Source organism: Macadamia integrifolia, chromosome 6 (assembly GCF_013358625.1).
Source record: "Macadamia integrifolia cultivar HAES 741 chromosome 6, SCU_Mint_v3, whole genome shotgun sequence".
Classification (NCBI taxonomy): Eukaryota; Viridiplantae; Streptophyta; class Magnoliopsida; order Proteales; family Proteaceae; genus Macadamia; species Macadamia integrifolia.
Genome location: NC_056562.1, coordinates 12,060,581 through 12,085,346, shown reverse-complemented (window position 1 = coordinate 12,085,346; position 24,766 = coordinate 12,060,581).

The window sequence follows — 24,766 nt, the reverse complement described above, 5'->3', positions numbered from 1 at the left end:
TCCGAAGAAGGGTTAGGCACCTCCGTCCACCCGATAAAAATTAGACTTCAACCCTAAGTAATATATGCATTATTGAATAGGTCACCTATGTTTCGTGTACATACAAGCATCAATATCACACAAATTGGAAAAAAGAAAAAAAATGCCAAAAACATAAGAGAGTTTTCAACTCCACACACCTATGTCCAGTTGTTCTGCACGGTTAGTAAATAGAATGTAAAGTAGATATTAGAAAGTTGAGAAATCAAAACAAAGCTAGCCCTAACATTTATCTCATGGAAAATGGTGCAAGTAATATCATGGACACAGAGATTAGATATCATTTCGTACAACCATCATGAGTATGTGAGAAAAATAGAAAAATAATTAGACAATAACAATAGAACGCTTAATTGAAAGAAAAATAATACAAAGGATGTAAATAAACTAAAAAAAAATTGAATTGAACTACGAGAAAACTATCGATTGAAAATTGAAGTCAAAATTATAAAAAACCCGAAAAATCAAATTAGATATAAATCATCAAGATAAATAAGTTTGAAAGAGAAAAGTTTTACAAAAATCAAAGAAAAACACCTTTAGATGGCCTACAATACGAGATTCCATGGAGCAAAAATCTTAGATTTAGAACAAACTAGCAAGGATATAAATTCGTGAAAAATAGAAAATGTAAATCCTAAAATTCAAAAAAATTGCACTGTAGGTAGATCATGAACTAATATATAAATTTTAAAGAATAAAACTTTGTATAAATCTACACTGAAAATCAGTTAAATGGTTTTGCACTTCACTCTACCTTACTGGGGGGACAACAGTGAGTTATGCCTAGTGGAGCTATGATAACGACGAGCAAAAATCTCAAAATATGAAACCCTAAAAAGGAAAGAGAAGCAGACTCACTCTTCTACTGTGACACCTAAGAAAAAAGGAAGTGTACTGAACCCGCTTCAGAGATCAGTGAGTTGTCGCCACTAAGAGAATGATAAGTACCAGGGGTTTTGGAGATCGGTGAGAGTGTGAAAATTTTAGTCCCACATCTTCTAGGGGACACTGCTGGGCTATTTGATAACTCTAGCCTCCTTAACATGGTGTAATGCAATTTAAGGCCTTAAAACCTACAGGCCAAAGAGGATAATATTGTGTCAAGGTTAATAGGGCCGAGGCATTATAGGTAGTATTAAAGTCCCAATAATGTGTAAGGACACAACAAGAACACTATGCCCAAAGGAAGAAAGAATATGACTCAAGAAAATAACAAATGTATCAAACCAACTTGGGAGATCAGTGAGGTGTTCCCCACAATGACAAATACTAGGGGATTTGGGATATTGATAAGCGTGTTCAAACTTTAGTCCCACATCTCCTAAGGGAGATTGATGGACTAGTTGATAATCTCTAGCTTCCTTAACATTGTATAATGCATTTTAAAGCCTTAAGACCCAGATGCTAAAGAGGACAATACTATGCCAAGGTTAATAAGGTCGGGGCATTACATCTACAACTTTTGTAAACGGTGTTTTATGGTTAGAAGGGTATTGGCTCATGTGTTGTTAGTGCAAGCTCAAATAGATGTGGAGTACAATAAAACAACTCCTTATGATTCCAATACATGAATCTGGACGGCTTGAACTACGTGGGATTGTCAGACTGTGTGTATGGGATCCCCAAGGGGGTTCATGAATTTATAGTTGGGAGATCTCTTGGTCAATAAAAGAAGGTGTAGGCTGCTTCTCTTTCCTCCTTGGAAGAGATACTGAATCTATTTATGGGAAATGTATATTCCCAAAAGGTGTGGACAAATAGCCACATTTTTCTATGGATTTTTTACAGTCTTTTAGGTTTCTTAGAGATCTTAGTGTGTATCTAGGTACATGCCTTAGGATGAAAGAACTAGATTGAAATGAGATATTCAAAGATTCACCAATTCCCTACAATTTTGTAGATCCAACACAGTTTGCAATATGACCGACATAGTTGGTATCTAGTCAACATCGACCTGGAGGCAAATGGTGTTGGCCAAAGTGCATCCGGTGCCAGCTTAAGCGAATACAATTCTAGTTCAAGTTGACTAAATTTGTGTGATCCAATTAGGTTTTTGGCTCAATTTAAGATTGGTCTATGGTTTGTGGGGTGGTCTTGGTCAATTCTAAGTGTGTCAAAATCATTTTGCAATTTTGAAAATATTTTTATTCAATTAATTAATCATATAATATCAGCTTGGAAGCATGTATACACTACTTAGATCTACGAAAAGTTCTTAACCTTATCATTCCGCGACTCAAGGGGTTCCCAATTCATCATTGCTTATCCCTTTCAGAGATGAGAAAATGTGGTGCAATCTCCTTCATAACCTTATCTCTAACTCTAATTGCTCTAAATCTAGTATCGAAACCATTGTTTATGTACTGGCTCTAACGTGTTATTTCTTATGGCAGACTAGGAATCAAATGTTGTTTGGTTCTATAAATCCTAATTCCTATCACATTTTTCAATTAATATCTCAATTTTTTTTTTTTTTATTCCAATATGCTCCCCTCCCCTTCTTACAATGATTTTGACGATATTTTGAATGGAAAAGATCAAGACAGAGTAGCTTCTTTTATCCTTTACTACGAGATATCACCTGTAGATTGATTAGAGATAATTTATAATGGCATTTATAAAAACCAACAAGCTGGGAAAGCTGGCTAGACATCAATTTTCCTATTTAACTTTTGTTTTCTCCTAGTGTTGGTTGATTATGATTTTGCAGGGAGTGCTCAAGATAATGAAGCTAAGACTCTTTTACAAGGAATTCAGGCAGCTCATAAGCAGAGATGGGGAGAAATTGAGGTTTGGATGGATTGTAAGCTAGTGGTGGATTGGTTAGCACAAGATGGCAAGAGAAGATGGTCTTGGGATATGTTTATCTTACTTTCTAAGTGCCCTTAAATTTTATCATATTTTAAGTTTGTAAATATCATAAAGTGTAACAGATCTTTAGTAGTGGTGGAAAATGGCTTGGCTAGGAAAGCTATATCCTGCAAGTTAAGATCTATTCAGGATGTGAACTCGTTTTAATTATCATAATTGAAGTTTTTCTTTTGCATTAATTATATATATGGCTAAACTGTGTTAATCTATCGGCTGATTGAAATTGTCTTATCAAACTTTCACGTAGCACAAGTAGAATGGCACCACAAAGACCAATTTCCTATATTGCTTGTGCAAATAAAATTTTTTCCATAAGCCTTGATAAAAATGAACTTTTTTTTATTTTATTATTTATTTTATTATTTTTTTTTGCATTACGAGTTATATATGGTGAAATACTCTCATTATACCTAGACGGCTAGACAATTGAAAAAAAATTGGCATTTTCTTTCAAGATTCTTCCTTATTGTTGCCCCTTTTTTAAATAAAGCATTTTATTGATCAATAGAGGTATTGAGAAATTGGTGAATGCTATAATATCCTTTTTTAGCATTCCCTCTTCCTCTCCATCAGTGTTTTCTATTTTAATTAATCTTTTTAAGATAGGTAGGCTCCAAGTAGCGTTGAACTCCTGACCTCTTTTATCATGAAGATTTGATCTTTACCAACTGAGCTACCCCTTGGATGAAGTCATCATGGGAGAGACTCTTGCCATCAAGTTAGGAATGTTACATGGTTTGGAGATTGGTTTATCCCAAATTCATATTGAATCCAACAACGGTGAAGTTATTTGGCTCCTCAACACCAAATTGCACCAATCATCAGGGACATCACTATTCTTACTTCCCATTTCATTGTTTGTAACTTCCTCTTTGTTCCTATGGGTGCAAATTCTATAGCGCACACCCTACCTCGGAAGGCCTGTCTAGGACAAGCAAGGTGTTCTGGTTTCTTTTTTCACTCCTTGGCTTCATGATCTTTTCATAAATTAAGTAGTTTATATAGTCATATCGGGTAATGATTATAAACATTTCTTTTCAAAGTATGAAAATTTCACTTTCCTTCCCCTTAAATTCCCAATGCAACCAAACGAAGCCAAAAAAAAAAAATACTAGAGATGGAAAATAAGTGTTAAGAAGGCATATTAGTTCATGGGCCGCAGTTGTTGGATTAGGAGCCTAAGAAAAGCCCAGTAGTTATCAACTTGTCAACGACAAGCGTGCCCACCCAGCCGGCTAGCTACTGTCCCTGCCTGAATATTCCTTGATTCCTTTTCTGCTCTGACTTACAATGCCACTTATTGTAAACAAATTTTCAAAAATGCCATCATCAGAAATTAGTTACAAGTTAAGGTTTGTGGTGTCTCAAACCTATTAATGAATCAAACTAATATTGCTTCTCCTTGTCCCTTAAAATGAAGTAAATGTGGTCCCATGGTTCTATGTATCAGTATCGGATCACTCCTTATTAGTTTGCATATTTTCGGTCTTGATACTTGGTTGATACTGTATCAATGGAAACAATATGAATAAAGGGTAAAAATGTCAAAAAAACCTAAATTGTTTTATTATGAAAATAAGAGTGTTTCTGTTCGATAAAGGTGATTCAATATCAATCCATGCCGATATTATATTGACTTTCGAGATGGTGAATACCATTAATTATCCATATGTATATAAATAGAGAGAGAGAGAGAGAGACTAGAAACGACATCTCTCATGTCAATGACACCAACAGATATTAAATGAATGAAATATGGATGAAATATAATGAAACAGAGCCACTTTAAGGATTACTTTAAAACGAGGCATGGAAGAAAACGACTACAAAGAAATTCCAGACATTAGGAAGGAAGCTTTGAATTCATGTTGGTCGTGGGTTGAGAATGGAAAAAACCATGCTAATTGGTCCATCCCTATGCACAATTTTGACAGAATCAATATTGCAGAAGAAAGCATACCATAGGTGAGGAAGGTTATGAGTTGGTTCGGATATCTGAAGGGCCATAAGGTCTATAGGGTGATAAGAGTCCACGACCATTTGCCATTCATTATAACAGAGCAGGATTGGATGTGGATGAGGTTATGATAGATACATCACCAACCCAATCCTTTCCATATAAGGCTCAGATGGTCCACAAACTGAGAGTATTCAGTCAATGATTTGTAGGCCCTAGTTGTTATTATTCAAGAGATGGTTCACCACACACCAAAAGTATAATTGTCAATTCTTTGGCCAATTTATTGGTGTGTGCCTTAAAAGATATGTTGATATGGATCAGTATATGTTGTGTAGGGTCTGGGGGAGGGAGGGATCAGGTCACCTTTTAACTCTGTGGCTCTCTAATGAAATGAAGTTTGTGGTGCACAGCCTTTGTTTCCCCAATTATCACCAACTGAGAAACATAAGGCCCTGTTTGATAACGTTTTTGCCGTTTCTATTTCAAGAAACGGTAGAAATATAAATTTTCATTTCTAAAAACAGAAACCAAATTGAAGGTGTTTGATAAATCATATTTCTAGAAGTCAATAGTAACTAGCAAAAGAATGGCCACGAGATAGGTAGAAATTTCAATTTCTATTTTTGAAAACAAGTGAAACGAAACAGTTTTATCAAACGCTTTTTGTTCCGTTTTTTGACACAGAAACGGAAGAAACGCATTTCTTGAAACGTTATCAAATGGGCCTTAAGTGTCTGTTCTTTGGCCAATGCACATCATCCATTGCGCAGTAAGTTTGTCCACCCTTACTAATAACAAATCTACTATCCTTTCTTCCCAATATTTACAATCTTAAAAGAGTTAAACGGATTAAAACTATATTATTAAATTAAAAGGTGAGTTTAGAACATTGTTTGTGATTTCTTGATCATAATCTTTCTATTCATAGCGTTGTAGGCTATGGTACCCACTAACTCAATTATTGTTTAATTATCTTTAAAAAAAATTAAAATTATTAGATAAAATAATAAAAAGATCCCAAGGCAATCTTACCTTTTTCCTTCGTGTCAATCAATCTTCAATTTTAAAAAACTTAAACTATCAGGTGGATAGATTGAATTGGTATATGAAGCCATTTGAGGTATCATAGTGCATATATATGAGATTATTCTCAATATTTCGTTTCACTTTTCATCCCCTCTTTTGGGTGGAAGTACATCTCACGCATAGTTATTAAATTCGGATTCGAGAATGATTCAGATGAAGAATTATTCGGATTAATTCATTTCATTAATTCAACGATTCGGTCAAAATATCGGTCAAAAAAATGGAAATAATAAAATTCGAGTTTGGATTTAGATTTGGGAATTATTCGTTTACAAAAATAAAAAGCGGACAAAAAATTCAGACATTATTTTTAATTTTGCAATACTTGTTTCATATTATCTGTCAATTATCATATGTACATAACATACAAATGATATAAAATTAAAATTTTAAAATTTAAAGATAAAAATATTACATTTAGCTCTTTTTTTTCTAAACTCATTTCCTATTACTCAAATAATTGAATCAGAAAAAGAGAGACTAAGAGGGGGGGACTGAGCATAAATTCAGCTAGATCCATGTCATCCACCATGCATGTTCACCTTAAAGATTAGAGAGAGAGTAACGACTGTAAGACTTAGTCAAACCAAAATAGAGTGAGTTTTTTTTTTTTAAGTGTGAGAGATTATCTTAGGAAAGATAAGCTTTGATGGTTTTTGGTAAAAAAAGAAGAAAAATAACATTAGGATAATAAATGCATAATAATCACACTATTTTCTAAAGGCTTATTGACTTATTCAAGATAAATTTTTTTTTTTTTTTACATAGGATGAAATTCAGTTATAATTCAGATAAAATTCAGTTCGTCCGAATTATTCGTGAATTTTAAAAACGTCTATAAATTCAAGAATTTTTCAGAATTTCTTATTTGATTCGGATTCGGACCGACTGAATTATTCGTAAAATTCGATAAAATTCTACTCGGCCAAATTATTCGCGAATAATTCGGAGAATTTAATAACTAGGCGCATAACCCATCACCCTAGGAAAGTAGCTCGAAAATCAAGCAACTTGACTCAAGTCACTCGGTCTAAGATTCCAATAGGCTACCCTTATCGAGAAATTCCCAAAAGAGTTTTCCAATCGGGCATGTGGATCGCAAGATACATCCTAATCCGCAAAGGACTTTCAGTGGAGCACCAAATCTTCCCCTTGAAGGAAGGATATCTTGCTATATCCCCCAGGATATGTCCAATATGCGAAGCTCCCATACCTGGGACGCCCTTCGTATCCACTTTCCTACTACAACTTTTGCTATATTCGGACTCCTACCAACACTAGGAAGCTACCAAAGTGGGACTCTCACTCGATGGCCACCCTTATCAACTATAAATACCTAAGTAACCCTCTTTCTGAGGGACCAATCTTTTTCCATAGTTACTGAAATTATCTGTTTATTGAGAAGTCTGACTTAGGCATCAAAGAGTCTCCCACTAGAGCAGCTCGGTGCTCACTCTCTTGTGTTGGTTCTTCTGTGCAAGACACGGAAACAACCATGACAAATTGGCGCCATATGTGGGAAACATTGTCATTCAGACCATCTGCTCAGAATCATGGATCCTCATGATGGATTTCTAACACATCCTCACCTCGGCTCGCAAGGGAAACCGTAGGACCAAGCAAGTGGCCAGCTTCTCTAACCGTTGGTTCGAAGCATACGTTGACCCCCACTAAGCCCCAAGCATGACCTTTGGGTCTCATTTCGTCCCAAGCATGTGAAATCGAGGTGTAAGGGGTATAAGATGAATCTTGCCTACAAAGAGGAGAAATTATGGAGGAATTGATACAAGTACTATTGTTCGAGGAGGATCTAAATCGAACGGTGCAGCTAGGAGCCCAATTGAACCTAGGACAAGTCCAGGAGATGCTCCAATTTCTCAAAGAAAATGCAGACATCTTCGTTTGGTCGGTGCAAGACATGCCTAGCATCCTCAGGGTCATCGCGGAACACGCCCTCAATGCCAAACAAGGGTGGAAGCCGGTACAACAGAAGAGAAGAAACTTTGCTCTCGAGAGACAAAAAATCATCAATAAAGAAGTAAAAACTGAAAGCCTCACACCTAATCGGGGAAGTACGATTTCCCACATGGGTGGCCAATGTTGTGATGGTCCCAAAGTTGAACGAAAAATGAAGAATTTGCATCAATTACACTAGCTTGAATAAGGCATGTCCAAAAGACTACTATCTGCTCCCAAGGATCGACCAGTTGATCGATGCGATGGTAGGCCATAAGATGTTGACCTTCATGGACTCCTTTTCAGGATAGAATTAGATCAAGATGAAGGAGGAAGATGAGGAGAAGACAATGTTCCTGACTGAGCGAGACAATTACTGTCGCAAAACGATGTCATTCACTTAAAAAATGCCAGGGCTACATACCAAAGGATGGTGGACATCATGTTTGTAGAGCAAATCGGAAGGAACGTGGAGGTATATGTAAACAATATGCTCGTCAAAAGCACGGAAGCCTATTGACATGTGATTGATTTGGAGGAGGCCTTCGAAGTATTATGGAAAAATCAGATGAAGTTGAACCCCGCGAACTGTGAATTCGGGGTTACTTCTGGAAAGTTCCTGGGGTTTGTGGTTTCAAAGAGGGAAATAGAAGAAAAATCGAGCAAAATTCAGGAAATACAAAATATGACTCCACCAAGAACCATTTGGGAGTTTCAGAGGCTAGCTGACTGAGTAGCGGCCCTCAATCGATTCGTCTCTTGAGCCGACGACTAGTGCTTGCCTTTCTTCAGAACGTTGAAAAATTTATAGTCCCCAAAGGATTTCCTTTGGACATTCGAATGTCAAGATTTCTTTGAGGCCTTCAAGGCCTAACTTGCATCACCACCGCTCCTCGTCCACCTGAGTAAGGTGACGAGTTATAATTTTACCTAGCAGTCTCACCAGTAGCCGTCAACGCAGCCTTGGTGAAAGAACAGAAGAAGCAACAATGATCCATTTATTATGTTACACATATTCTCATGGATGCAAAGATGAGATACCCCAGGGCAGAAAAAATGGCTTTCGCCTTAGTCATCGTCACACGAAAATTGAGGCCATTTTTTCAAGCCCACCGATTTGTCGTACTTTCCGACCAGCCTCTTAAAATATTGCACAAGCCTAGCGTGCCAGGCCGACTCATCAATTGGTCGGTCAAACTAAGTGAACATGATATCGATTACCAACCTCGCATGAAAATCAAAGGCCAAACATTAGCAGACTTCATAGTTGAGTGTACCCTAATGGATGAGGAAGAGGTCATCCAAGGTGAGCAGGTCATACTACTTTGGACCCTATACATGGCTACTTAAGCAGTGAAGTAAGGAGTGGAGCAGGCCTCATCCTAACTAGCCATAAAGGGTTCAATATTCAATATGCTCTGCAGTTCACCTTCGCCACCACTAATAATGAAGCAGAGTATGGAGCCTTAATAGCTGAGCTTAGAGTAGCTCGGGCCGTACAGGTCGAGGAACTGTAGCCCATAGTGACTCTCAACTCGTGAACCAAGTGAAAGGAGAGTATGTGGCAAAAGAAGCAACGATGGTTAGTTATCTGAAGGTGGTGAAGAGCTTAATTGCTTAGTTCACCAAATGCAAAATCCGACAATTCCCCAGAATAAAGAATACAGAGTATAAAAGCATAGGTCGAACGATATATGTCGAAGTATTAGGAAAATTGACCCATGATGCAGAAGAACTGTGTTGTATAGCCCAGAGCCGAGTTGGATGGACCCGATTGTAAGATGCCTAAAGGATGACTCTCTACCAAAAGATCATGCTAAAGCACAAAAAATAAGAAACTGAGTGACCAAAAATATCCTTGGAGAAGAGGGGACTATATACAAAAGAACGATCTTATGTCCCCTCCTCAAATGCCTCAGCCCATTGAAAGCAGAGTACGCACTAGCCGAGGTACATGAAGGCATCTATGGAAGCCATCTGGGAGGGTGAGCCCTGGCCTATAAAATATTGAGACAAGGATTCTATTGGTCCAACATGTAGAAAGGTGTGACAACATATGTTTGAAGTGCTGGTCCTACCAGATATATGCCCCAATAATACGCCAACCGACCATTGAGTTATCTTCCATCCTCATCCTGATACCTTTTATAATGTGGGGAATGGTATCCTAGGTCAATTCGTGCCTGGATAGGGGAAAGTGAAGTTTCTCATAGTGATGATCAACTACTTTACAAAGTGAATTAAAGGTCATCCGCTCGTCTGGATCATAGAAGAAAACATGAAAAAGTTCTTTTGGGATGACATGATCTATAGGTTCAGCATCCCAAAGATCCTCTTGACTAACAATGAAAGATAGTTTGACAACCCAGATTTTAGGAACTTCTGCAAGGAATATCACATCAAGTTTCACAACATATCCGTGGGACACCCTAGATCAAATGGCTAAGTCAAGGTATCCTACTGAACTATGCTTGATGGACTAAAACAAAAGGCCCGAGCACGAATGAAAGAGTTGGGTGACAGAGCTACTTAACATGCTATAAGCTTATCAAACAACAGTTTGAGCCCCAATAGGTGTAACATCATTTCAGTTGGCATACGACACAGAGTCTTTTGCCCTAGTTGAGGTCCTGGCAGGGTATCACAGGTCCCTTAGTTTTGATGAAAATGCTAATGAAGAAGGATTGCGAGCCAACCTAGAATTATTAGACGAAGTCCGAGAAGCGAAAACAATAAGAAATGAGGTGTACAAGAGGAGGAACAAGTGGCTTTACAACTCGAAGGTCAAAAGCAAAGTGTTCCAAGTCATTTATTTGGTTCTCCGAAGGAAGAAAAATTCTGATCCACGCAACACAGGCAAGTTGAGTGCCCAATAATTGGATTGACCAATAAGCCTAGTCTATGTCGATCGGTAAAGACATAAGTTCAGAGTCATCGTTGCTGTTTGATAGCTCCACGATTTGGTTTACTCCCTCGACAGCCCTCTGGGCCACCTTTTGGGTCGATTCCCCCCTGGCTTCTTATTGGGTTGCTTTCCAAGCTTCTCTACCTCTTCGATCTTCTCCATGGTCCAACTGGGCACAGGCTTGAAGAACTTGAAATCCAACGATGGCTACTCAGCAAGAACAAAGTCCCTACAATTGCGAGCCCCTGTTAATATAAGCATCGACGTGAAAAGTTGCAGCGTAATTCTCAAAGTCCTCTGAAGCCTTGTATTTTTCCATCCCGAGGACTTTAGTGCTGGACACCATCTTCCGAGAGACTTTGAGCTCTTCCTTCAGTTGAGCCACCTTCCTCCCTTAGGGATCGTTTATTTTGAGAGGAGGCTTTCTCCTCATCGAGCTGAGGCCGAACAGAACCCAAGTCGACCTTAAAGATCTCGAGTGAGTCCTACAAGACCTTCTTCTCCCTCTCCCCACTAGACTTGTTGGCCTTGTGAACCTCGAGATTAAAGGCAACCCTAGATTTTAGAATTGCCACACTTTCCCTAGCTTCCAACACAGAACCCTGAGCCACCTCAGCCCCGATTTTTATCTTTTCCAACTCGGTGAGGGTGGCAATCTCCCTATCCTTAGTCGTAGCATAGGCTTGCGACACGCTCACCTATTTGAACAACTTATCTGCCCATTTGTAGGCCTCCAAAGCATAGGTTGTAGCCTGCTTGAAAGAGGTTAAGCATCTGGAAAGACAAATAGTAAACTAGTCACTACAAACAAAAACTCACCTGAGAAAGCGTCGCTCTTCCCTTATGACCAAGCTCCTCCATCGACATTTCCTCAAGAATCGACAATCTTAGGTGAAACAAAAGATGAGGGCCCAGTAATTGGCTATGAAGTTCTCATCGAAGATCGAGCAGCTGTCACGTGAGATGATCCTCAGCTGGTTCTCGTCATCGACTACCACTTAGTTGCCCCAAGCTTCTGCAACCTCCACCTCCTTCGAGGGTAAGTGCGCCTTAGAGGGGCATGACCATACCTTCCAAAAGATTCAGAAAAGGCCTGGTGAGAAGGCCCACTAGGCATCAAGGTCCTCCTTCTGCTCCAAATCGTCAGATGGCAAAAAACCTCTGGTCTGAGAGGCTCTCTCGATCGTTTGGCCTTCTACGGGCCAGGCAGCCTAACCAGATGAAACACTAGCTCCTCACCCACCACTTCCATGTCCTGAGTTGGATTAGCCACCATAGCTATCCCTGTCTCCTCTATAATAGGCAGGCCAATTGTGGTTGGCACTTTGGTACCTCACTGAGTGGCCAGGTTGGCGGCTAACACCATCCTTCTCCTTTTCTTACTCCTCCCCTAAGGGTGATCAACCACTTCAGTCTCTCTCTCTCTCTCTCTCTCTCTCTCTCTCTCTCTCTCTCTCTCTCTCTCTCTCTCTCTCGTTGCACCTGTGCCCTGACTTCGGTTAGATGGCTAATCGGAGGCAAAGGCTACCTAAATCATGTTACGGCTGAGCAACACTGCAGTATAAGACGAGAGTTAGTAAAAAAAAAAAAAAAGAGAAAGCAAAGGCTTCATTAGAATGACAATTACCAGCGGATAACCCATGCTAGAAGAGGAAGTCCTCTTCCCCCAACAAGTTGGTGTCGATGGTGCAGCCTGAATCCTTCAGCACCTGAAAGATCTGCTTATTGACGCCTATCAAAGATGGGCGAATGCTCACCAAGATGATATCCGGCTCCGCTCAGATATTACAAATCGTAGACCCTCAACTCCAAATGCAAAGAAGAACATATTCTTCCATCCCTTAATAGAAGAAGGGCTCCCTTCCACGATCTTGGTCTTACCATGTTGACTTAGCGCATACCAGCCCGACCACCGCCCTAGGAGTTTAGGTGAAACAAGGACCTAAAAGGTTGAAGGACGTCACTTAGTCCATCTTATGGACAAGGGCACAGTACCCTATCAAGCTCTGCTAACTGTTCGAAAGGAGTTGGGATAGATAGATGCTGAAATACTGAAAACCTCGGTCACCAAGAGGGCATAGGAAAACAAAGACCACCGATGACGGCCTCCTCGAACATGCAGACTTCGCAGTTAGCCGGCGTACAGGAAAACTCATTGAAGGCAGGTGCTCGGAGGGTGATGGCGTCGGGAATATGGAACTTGGTCCTCCATCTTTAGAGGGTTAAGTTTGTTTAGGGCGTCGAACTCAATGCCTGTGGGGATAAAAGCAGGCCCGATGTCCCTCTTGACACCAGGTACGGTCAGGTTGGGACTGACCGTTAAGGAAGTACGATTACGAAAGCCAATGTAATAGAAGGGACAGAATGATCCTCCTAACCGATGTTCGACACATGGGCAGTGGGTGCGAAAGTAACCCTATTCACGGTAGAGATTGCCGCAATCTCTACCTCCAAGTTTTGGGTGGAAGACATTGATAAAAAAATAAAAAGAGAGATCGAAAAAGGAAATGAAGTGGAAGAAGTTAAATGGAGCTTACTGGTGAGAGGATAGAGTCCAACAAGCATAGGACCATAGCAACAACAGTGGCGACCCTAAAAAGGAAACATAAGTTTTGTTGGCACCTGGACAAAGTTACAAATGGAGACAAGAGAGAACAGTTTCTTAAGCACAATGAAGAAGATGAACAACGAAGAGGCCCAATATATTGGTCCACCTAAGACATGTGTGGGAGGCATTAATGGAGAACAGGTCGTGCAATGTGCTCCATGGGAAAGGATGCGACCCGAGCCAACCAGAGACCAGTCCCGCCTTCCTAACATCAGGCTAGGGGTAAGGAGATCGACATGGCGTCTCTCGATTCTTCAACCATCAAGAAAGACATATTTTCAATTATGAAAGATATTCCCACATCAACACGCTTCCTAGAAAAAATATAGCACATTAATGGACAAGAAAGCCGCTAAAAAGGTGAAAGGCCAAGTCCTTGAGGGGTTGCTTTTCCAACTAGGCCTGACGCTCGGCCGTGACAGGATGAGAGCTATGTCCCTAACCGTGAGACAACCCAAATACTCCCACCATCTACAAGTAGCTTGGTAGGAAAGGAGGAAAACTGTTATGGGTAACATATATAGCCTCTTGGCAGCATGCCGAAACAGGATCGAACAAGTGGCAAGCCAAAAAGAGTGGGCCAGGCAATCAATCCTATCACAAGAGCTTTAATAGACGAGCGGTTGGTCAAGCACCAGCATGCAAAAGACACATTATAAGTATCCTACCACTCAGCTATCCAAACCACAGGTGCCCAATTGTGTCAGTTCATTGATTGGGTGGTAGGCTCCAAATACTCACTAATCGAGCGGTGGACACATAACCCATCACCCTAGACAAGTAGCTCGACAATCAGGGCACTCGACTTTGGTTGCTCAGTCTAAGATTCCAATAGGCTACCCTTATTGGGAGGATAGCTTGCCATATCCCCTAGGATATGGCAAATACGCGAAGCTCCCAAAGTTGGGATGCCCTCCATATTCACTTTCCTACTACAACTCTTGTTATATTCAAATTCTTACCAGCACTAGAAAGCTACCAAATTGGGACTCTCACTCGATGGCTGTCATTATCAACTATAAATACTCAGGTAATCCTCTTCCCAAGGGACCGATCTTTTTCCATTCTTATTGGAATTATCTGTTTGTTGAGAAATCTGACTTAAGCATCGGAGAGTCCTCCACTAGAGCAGAAAGGCGCTCATTCTCTTGTATTGGTTCTTTTGTGTAGGAAACGGAAACAACCTAGGCGATTTCTTGCCGCAACACTTTGTGAATCAAAAGCTTTAGGCTTTACACATGCAACCTATTAGTAAATTTATTTTTTTTACAATATATATATATATATAAAGAGAGAGAGAGAGAGAAATTTCACTTTATTTTTTAATCGAAAACTTGTTATCATATTGTAAATGCTTTGTGATGAATGAGAGTGAAGGTTTTAAAACTTGGCATTGGTGTTAACCGATACTAATCCAGATCGAATTGGTTTCATTTGGGATCAGATGAATTTACCTTTATTTTTTTACAGAAAAAATGATTTTTGCACCCTTTTACCCTTTAGATCATACCAGTGGATTGATCAAAACTCAAGATCAATTTTCAATCGATGCAATCGGAGCAATTTTGACCGATCCAATCCAACATTTAAAACCATGATCAATGAGCACATGAGAAGATCCTTATTGAATGTTTGATGGGCAATCAACCACATTGGCATTCTTCGTTGCAAATTTACTTCCAAGTTCAAAGAACCTAGAGTGCTATAATTCAACTCATGAGTTTAAATTTTAACTAAATTCTCGTGAAGATTCTTAATTTGTCTAGTCAAAGAAACACCCCCCCCCACCTTTTTTGGGTATAGTCAAACAAGCCCAATCAAAACAAATGACGTAAAAGGAACCTATCTTTGCAGATTTGTTTCCATCGAAATGCATTAATTATAAAAAATAATAATAATTGGATGGCAATTGTATGAACGTACTTGTTGACTTGTATTAATTAACATTGGCTTAGAATTCTCCATCTCTTTACATAGCTAGGTTAATCAATTATTTATGAGAGAAAGAAGTTTGTTAGTCTGGTGTTGTCCACGTTTAGACATAAGTGGATATAAAAAGATTACAGTGCCTCCACCCTATGCGCTGAAAATGCTCCTGCACACTCTTTCATGGACCCCATGTGTTGATGTTACCTACATTAGACTGGCATGATTATTTGTCCCTATACTTTGCTGGATCTTTTTAGCAATGATGAAATTCCATTAATTTAAATGCAACAGGGAAGAGGTCTCACCAAGTTTATCATGGGATTGGCCTTCATCGATTTTAGGTTTGAGACTGATTGACCAACTTGGAATCAGGAAGAAGAAACAAAGGTTTCTTGGAATCTCTGTACTTTTAAAATTTCTTTCATTCAACAAAACTTGAGATCATATAATAATAGATAAGTTTTATTGATTTACAAAGTGTTTCGACACACTAGTTTGATATGGTAAATTGAAATAGGAATCATACCAAATCTGAGTTCTTTCTTTTCTTCTCTTTTTTTCCTTGGTTGAAACATTCTCTAAAACAAGTGGAAGTAAAAAAAGACAGAAAAAGACACATGCAAATCATGCATCTAAGCATTCAATTTATTAACCTTAATTTCTTCTCCATGCCTTGTAAATATCGGAGTATTACTGTACAAATAATCAAATTCTTTGAAAGTAGTGATTCACTCTAAATATTCTAATAAGATACACATATCCATATGTTCTTTTCTTTTCTTTTATTTTTTTGGATAGAAACATCCTTAGTTCTACTGCATTATATTATAAGGCCATATAAATATGTATATCAAACAGTCTTCGTTCATTAAATAAAAAATAAAAAATTTAGTACTAATGAATCTTAAGAATTCTTCATCAAAGAATCAAAATTTAATGGTATTGCTTCCAACAATTTTTTCTAAAAAAGAACAACGGCGCAAGTGGTTCTTTGTCCAAGAGTCAGGCCTACACCTGCATGTGTCAATCTCTCTCCTCTTCACATGGGGAAGAGAGAAATAACACATGGAAGCACCGGCCGGTGGATAAAGTTTTTTTTTTTTCTCCAATTTAAACAATTTTTGATATAGTTGTTATTTATAGTGGTTTGGTAAGTATGGGGTGTAGGGTTATGGTAATTAAGTTGCAAACTTTGTCTTGAGTACGGTCCAAAAACTTTTCTGTGGATGTAATGCTATATTTTTTTATGTTCTGGTGAGGAACTTCTAATCTTATAGTGGAATAAGTGTGGGATTCCTCCATGGTCACGGGCAAAAACAATTTTTGAGTTGTATTGAACTTCTTTAACCATGTAATTCTAAACATAGAGAAGATCCTTGTTTGGGACAGTCTCAATCAATTATTTTGTCTGACTAACCTTTCAAGTGCGGTTTACCAAAATTAGTCTTTGAAGGGGAATCTATCAAACTGTTGATCCTTGAACTCTGCATATAAGAGATGTAGTGAATAATAAAAATCCTGAGGTTACGTTTGGTTTTCGTTGCAAAGGAAATTGAAGGAAAAGGATGTGATATTTTTTAAACCTAAAAAGAAAAATTTTGTAATTATTACCAAGCATAATTATATAAATTATTAGTGATCATTTTTAAATTTAAATTTTATTTAACGTTTTAAATCTAAAGGATTTAAATGCAAAATGAAATTTAATAATCAAATGTCGTAACTATGTGGGGTAATGATTATAAAGATTTCGCTTCGCTTCCCTTCCCTTCAATTCCCCTTGCAACCAAACGGAGCCTCACGGATTGGAGATCTTGTTTAAGGTAAATAAACAAGGACCAAGTTTTCCTAAGACCATTGTGAATGGGATCAAGGGTGCTTTAAACACACAAATTGGGTAGCATGAGGGGTTTTTGGGAAAGGTACAAAAACCCTATAGGGGTTTTTGTTAGCCCTAGGATGGAGTGGTGAACTTCATCACCTAGTAAAGAAAAAGTTTGTCCATTTAACAAAAACATTACAGTCATCCTATCTTTTTCTTTTTCTTTATTTTATTTTATTTTATTTTTAATATACTACAAAGGGGTCTGGGACGAGGGGGGATTACATGTGGAAGTGAGGCTCGAAACCGAGACGTCAGGGGTCCGAAGTTTCTGCCATGCATTCACATTCCAACTGCACTAAGTAGCTGTTAGAAATTCATTCTATCTTAATTATGCAAAGCAAATAAATGAATCCAGGCCAAAAAAATTTATTTGATAAATTGTTGCTTGTCACATATTTGGAATCTCACTGCTATTTCTCCAACTACACCGAGGAAAGTGAAATTGGAGAAGGTAAAGTTAAACTTTTGCCTTTCTGGTTATTTCATAGGCTTGAAGAAAACCATAATAAAGTGTTCTCTCTGTATTTGCATCAATAAATGGGAGAAGGGCCTCTGAACAAGCGGCATCTTGAAGCCCACCTATGAGATGTGGTAAAATGGCATAGTATCTTGAAGGGCAGTGAGAAAATTTCAAGAGAGAAGTGCAGAGATAAAAATAGGGGTGCTAGTGTAACCTACACCAGTTGTTCAAAAAACCTTTTTCCTTGATAAGTATAAGGAAAAATTTTCCTTCATCAATAGGATGGGAAAAACCCGTTAAATACCATCGATATGACTATAAACAGAGACTCTTTCCCTATCAAGAAACTCTCACCCTGCTATTAATAAATATCAAAATATCATTATCTTGGTATGAACGAAGACACTCCTTTATTCATTCAACCAAAAAAAAATTAAATTAAATGACTCTCCTTTATCCTATACATGCAGATATTTTTCATTTGTTTACAAGATTGGGATTCCTGCCAAAAAAAAAAATCAATTATGAATGCATAAATATTATATGGTCAAACATGACTTTCAATGTGTTGCCAAGGAAATTAAGTAAAAAAAAAATCAATTATGAATGCATAAATATTATATGGTCAAACATGACTTTCAACGTGTTGTTAAGGAAATTAAGTATAAGGTAATCATCTTTTGTACTATTCTGCTGCGATGCAGAAATAAAAATAAAAGAGAGAATAAAGAAAGAATAAAAGGCAAAAGGAAGTAATAAAGCATTCTCCAACTTGAGTTTAATTAATATAGGACATACCATAATTGAACTAAGATACCTAATTATCAACTCCATCCCAAGCTAAAGTTATATAAGGAAACCCTGGTGTGGTACGTAACTACGTAAGATGCCATTTTAGCTACCATTACCTTTCTCTTTATTTAGAGAGAGAGAGAGAGAGAGAGAAAAGGGCTTCACTGAAGCCAAACGAGCTTCAATCCTTTTATTAACTGTAATGCATCTAAGACCTAAGCCTTATTTTATACTGATCTGCCTTTTTATCAACTGCAATATGCATCTAAGCCTTAATTTAAACAAATCAACTTTGAGCTCCAACGCACATTTTTTCAATGACATTGTTTAGCTTAGGCATACCTTAAATCATCTTTTAAGCTCAACAGTTTCATGTAGATGAGATTCGAGCTTAACAGTTTCATTTAGCTTGCCAATATTAGTATGGCACGAGGAACTAGGGCTAGACGAGGCAGATCAGGACTGAGGGCTAGACGAGACAGATCGGGACTGAACCGATCCTAGGAGACAAGCAGATGAACCAGTGCCCGCCCAAAAACTAGACCTCATCAAATTACCTTCATAGCTCGGTAGCAACTGAGTGATTAAGCTACGCATGTGTATGATGGAACTATCGAGCTACCCCTGCGTGGATGCTCAAGGTGCCCTTACCGAGCTACGGAGTTGTTCGTGGATGCTCAGAGAACCTTAACTGAGCTACCGAGCTACTCGTAGGGCTCGGAGAATCTGCATAAGTGCAACACCTCACTCAAAAATAAGGAGATTTATTCTCAGTCAAATATGTAATCGTCAAGCAAGGTGTGGATCTTTCCTAAATAGTAAAGATTAAAAAAAAAAAAGGGGACTCTCAATCATCCATAAAAGGAAGTGGAATCCCTCAACAATTAGGGTACTCCCTACTACATACATTCTAAATATAACTCTTAATGCACTTGGACTCCTACCATCTCTAGATGGCTATCAAATTGGGACTCTCCACAACTATCTTGCAACAACTATAAATACCCAGGTAAACACCACCTTTAGAGGATCGATACTTTTTCATTATTCTTGAATTACTCCCTACTACGTACACAACTGTCTTGCAACATCTATAACTAGACACTAGCGCACCCACCACAAATTCACAGTTGCAGCGTGGGAGACGACTTCGTTGTTCAGAAACCTGATTTGGCAGTTCAGATCATGCTTTTTAAAGTACCGCCTCCTCCCGTCCAGCCGACTATAGTGCTAGCCTCAAGACTAAGGCTTGCTCAAGAAGCGGCTGGTTGAACAGGTTCTACTGATATGCAACAAAACAACCCATTGTTTACCAACAAACTCAAAGATGGTGGTCGTATGGGTTCTACAAACACTCACCGGAACGAGCCACCACTCGCCAACCGACATGGAGAAGGTGGTCGTGCAAGTTCTACTAATACACACCAACACAATCCACTACCTACCACATGAGGATGAGAGAAGTCGTACGAGTCCTGCTAATATGCGTCGACGGCATAACCCACCACAAGCCAAGCAATGGAGAACCCCGAGCAGGCACACACAACCCCTTGGAGGCCCGAGAGGCGATACCTTAGCCACAAAAGCATCGGTCCCTCGTGGGTCAGCCAGAGGATCCGTGCCACCAGGATGAAGCCCACCAAGGAGAACCGACCAACCAATAAGGTTTGAAACCCCAAAGAGGCCAAGCCCCCCCCCCCAAAGGACGAGCCCGTCAAGGCACAACTCACCAACCCTCTACCCAAACTCCCAAAGAGGATCATCCACGTAGGGGAAGTGAGGATAGACCAAGGTGTTGAGACCTTTCTTGAACTCTCAAATGACTAAGAGAAGGCACTGAAGCCGTGCGTCAAACAAGAGAAAGTAGTTTGGACCGCAACAGTTGTGGCCATTCGAAGAAGGTCAACAGCCTCAAGAAGCTAACCACTAGGATGCCAGCAATCCTGACTCATAATTCCATGTTTGTTGAGCTAATGAATGCTCCTATGTCCAAGAAATTCTTCCTCTTTTATGATGAGACGATCAACCCAAGGGATCACCTACATCATTACAGTCCAATCATGCCTGTTTAAAGGAACTCTGATGCCGCACTATGCCAAGCATTTCCAGCCTCTTTGAAGGGAGCTACCCTGACTTGGTTCTCAACCCTGAAGCCTAGGTTCATCAAAAACTATGATGACCTAGGAAAGGCCTTCATAGCCAAATTCCAGAGTAGCATCCCCTCCAGCAGAAAGACTCTGTGAGCCTCTTCGCCACAAAACAAGGTTGTGACGACCCATTGTGAGACTACCTTATCAGGTTCACTGAAGCAACACTAGAGATCAAAAATCTCAAGGATGGTGTAGCTTACAACGCTTTCTTTTCATGGGGTGTGTCATAAAGAACTCATCAAATCCAAGTCTAAGAAGATGCTTGTAGACATGATCGAGCTACAATAGTGTTGCCACAAGCACACGACCATGGATGAGAACTTGGCAACACGTAAGGGTATTACAACATCGAATTAGGAAAAGAAGGGGATCACCACTTGCACCAAATAAGACATATGAGATTCAAATAAGTCCCGAGTGATGAGTCCAGACAACCCACTATTAAATTTAACCAAGTCCAAAATTCTATTGGAGATCGAGGATAAGGGGATCATATGTTGGCTAAAGCCTGTCAGTCGAATCCTGAGGAGCATGACTCCAAGAAATAATATAAGTTCCACAAAGACACCGATCACCACATTAATGAGTGTAGTTGGTTGAAGAGGGAGATTAAAGACCTCATCAAAGTTTGCTACCTCAAGGCTTGAGAGGACAACCAACTGACCAACAAGGAGTAAGGAGAGTCGAACGATTGACAAGATGACCCGCGGAGAGAGCACAAAGAAAGGAGGTTGACGAATGAAAAGGGACCTATAGGGGACAAAATTTAGCCCACTGACCCTATCATACACACCATTCTGAAAGGGCCAGGGTAGGATCAATCAGGTTGACAAAAGCACACTCCTGCTTCATCTGTGAACTGAGGAGCTGATCAAGACAGCTCATAGAGACCCTATGATCTCTTTCTCTAACGAAGACCTAAAGGGGCTAAATTGGCCACATAATGATGCCATATTGGTTCAGCTAGTTTTCGCGAATAGTTCATTCCATAGGGTTCTGATCGACATTGGTGCCTCAATTGATATGATGCCACATGATGCTTACCAAAATCTTAACTTTGGAGATGACAACCTCAACCCCACAAATGTACCCCTCTGTAGGACCCCCATCATATATAGAAGGGTGTATCGAGCTACCCTTGCTCAACCACCACCCTAGTTAACTTCACAGTCGTTAAGTTCATGCCGACTTACAATGTCATCCAGGGACGATCAACTCTCAATGACTTAGGGGCCATAGTCTCAAAAAACACCTGAAGGTGAAATTCCCCACAGAAAATGTTTGTAGGATAGTCACTCAATAAAAAAGAATCACACGAAGGCTATGTAAGCTTCATCAAAGTAACAAAGAATGCATGTACAAGCACAACATACAGTGTGGAAGTTGAATATGTCAGGGATGAGTCCTAGCTGTAATGGGGCGAACCAATAGAATATCTAGTACAAGCCCCACTACTCAAGAAAGATACAAATTGTACCATTCAGCTTAGTGCCCTGATGACTGTGAGGAACCGTGCTCTCGATGGGGGGAAACCATTGGTCTCTCTATAGGGTCTAGGACCCATCTACTTAAACTTGAAATTGAAATTACTCCATCCAAACTATCTAACCATGGGTTAAGGTTTGTGTCAAGTTGCAGTCCAAGGAAGGGATTAGGCACCTCAGTCCATTCCAGTAAAAATTGGACTTCTATCCTAAGTCTGATACATAAGTTATTGATTGGGCCATCTAAGTTTAGAATAAATATCAGCATTATAATTCACACATACATTGAAAATAAAATATGACCAAAATGTATAGAAATGGGTTCAAATCCACATACCTGCATCCAACCGTTCTGCATGGTTAATATACTGAATGTAAAGCAAGCATATTGATAATGTAACATAACGACAAAGCTAACCCTACCATTCATCTCATGGAGCATGGCATATGTAAAATTGATGATATAATTTGGGTTCATTTATGTACAAAAAATACGAACATATAAACCACATGAATATAACATTGCATAGTTGGCACAAAGGAAAAAAAATTGAACGACAAAAAAAGAAAGAGGTGTAATGCATAAATAAACCGAAAAGGGAGGATTATAGCGAGAAAATCCATCAGTGAAAATTTGAAATGAAATTGAGAAAATTAGATAAAATAAGGTTAGATAGGGCATATCATGTAAAAAAAATTTGTAAAGATGAAATTTTTACAAAAAAACCTCGAGAAAATGCCTTTAGCAGGCTTGCAATTCGAGATTCCATTGAGAGGAAACTTAGATTTTACACTATCTAGCAAGGGAGAAAATATAAAAGAAATAGTTAATAAAATTGAAAAATTATGAATATTTTACATTATCTATATTACAATATAATATACGACATCGAAGAAAGAAGTTTTATGAAAATCCCTGCAGAAAGTAATATAACTGGCCGCACTTCACTACTGCTCTACTGGGGACAATTGTAGTTGTGCTCAGTAGAAGTGCAATGACTCAATATGAAAAATTCAGATTAGAGATCTTTAAATTTTGAATGAAAAAGGACTTACCTCTCTACAACTTCTGTGAAGGGTGATATTTGGTTGTGAGGGTGTATTCTGAGGTGTGGTTAGTGCAAGATCAAACGGGTGCAAAATATAGCAACAATTCCTTACGATTCCAGTGCGCGAATCTAGGCGGCTATTACTAAGGGTGTGTGATACATGTACATAGAGTGTATGTCAGATTGTGTAGGATCCAAAAAACTTGGGAGGGTCATATATTTATAGTTGAGAGGCTCCTTGGTCACCAAGAAAGTTGATTGCTTCCATGTAGGGTGTGATTTCCTCCCTTGCGTAGAGAGAGATTTTGGTCTATTTATAGGAAGTTATATTTCCCATAAGGTGAGAACAATTAACATATTTGCTACATGTGTTTCATAGAGTTTTATAGGTGTCTTAGGGCCTTAGATCACATCTAGGTATGTCTCTTGGGAGTCAAGGTACGAGATTAGGTCGTGATTTGGTAAAAGATTAACATAATCCCTACAAATCGTAGAACGCAACAAAAATTACATTTTGGCCGACATAGTTGCTAATCAATTAACTTCGGCCAGTTCAGATAGCATCAGCCATAATGCATTTGGCATCAGCTTTGAGTTAGTAGAACTCTGGCTTGAGTTGACTAGGGGTTTTGATCCAATTGGGTTAATTTAAGACCGGCCTATTGTATGTTAGGTAGTCTTGTTCAATTAACCATTTGTTTTTTGTAACATTTTTTTCCATTTTTAACCATCTTATGCGATCATGGAAAAAAAAGTATATTGCCTAGGGTGAGGAGGTAGCCCCGACCATAAATTCAAAAACCATCCGTGTGTTCGGGGTTACAACCCTTTTAGAGGTGACAAAATTTGGTGTCTATAATGAGCAATGAAAACGTTAAAAGAACTATAGAGTTCCTCAGAGCCACTGCAAATGTGTTCTCTTGGTTGGCTCATGACATGCCAGGCATCCACAAAACCGTAGTAGATTATAACCCGAATGTTGATGAGACCAAAAATCCCATCCAACAGAAGTGAAGAAATTGTTCCCCCGAACGACATAAGATCATCATCAAAGAGCTAGAAAAGTTGAAGACTTCACAATCAGAGAAGTGAAGTTTCCAACATAGTTGGCCAATGTTAGGATAGTCTTGAAGTCTAATGGGAAGTCAAGGATCTGTATTGACTACACCAACCTGAACAAGGCATGCCCCCAAAGATTTCTATCCATTGCCACAGACTGACCTCCTGATAGATGCCACAACTAGGCATAAGATGCTTATTTTCATGGATACCTTTTTTGGCTATAACCAGATCAAAATGAAAGTTGAAGATAAAGAAAAAATGGCCTTCCTCACTAAGAAAGGCAAGTTTTCTTACGAGGCAATTCCCTTCGGATTGAAGAATGCATGAGCAACATACGAAAGGATGATCAACACCATGTTTAAAGAGCATATCAAAAGAAATATTGAGGTTTACATCGATGAAATGCTAGTGAAAAGTGTCTAGGCTGAGAGACATATAGATGACCTGGAGGAGGCCATGGAAGTCCTCAGGAAAAATCAAATGAAGTTAAACCCTTCAAAGTGTGTCTTCAGGGTCACCTCAAACAA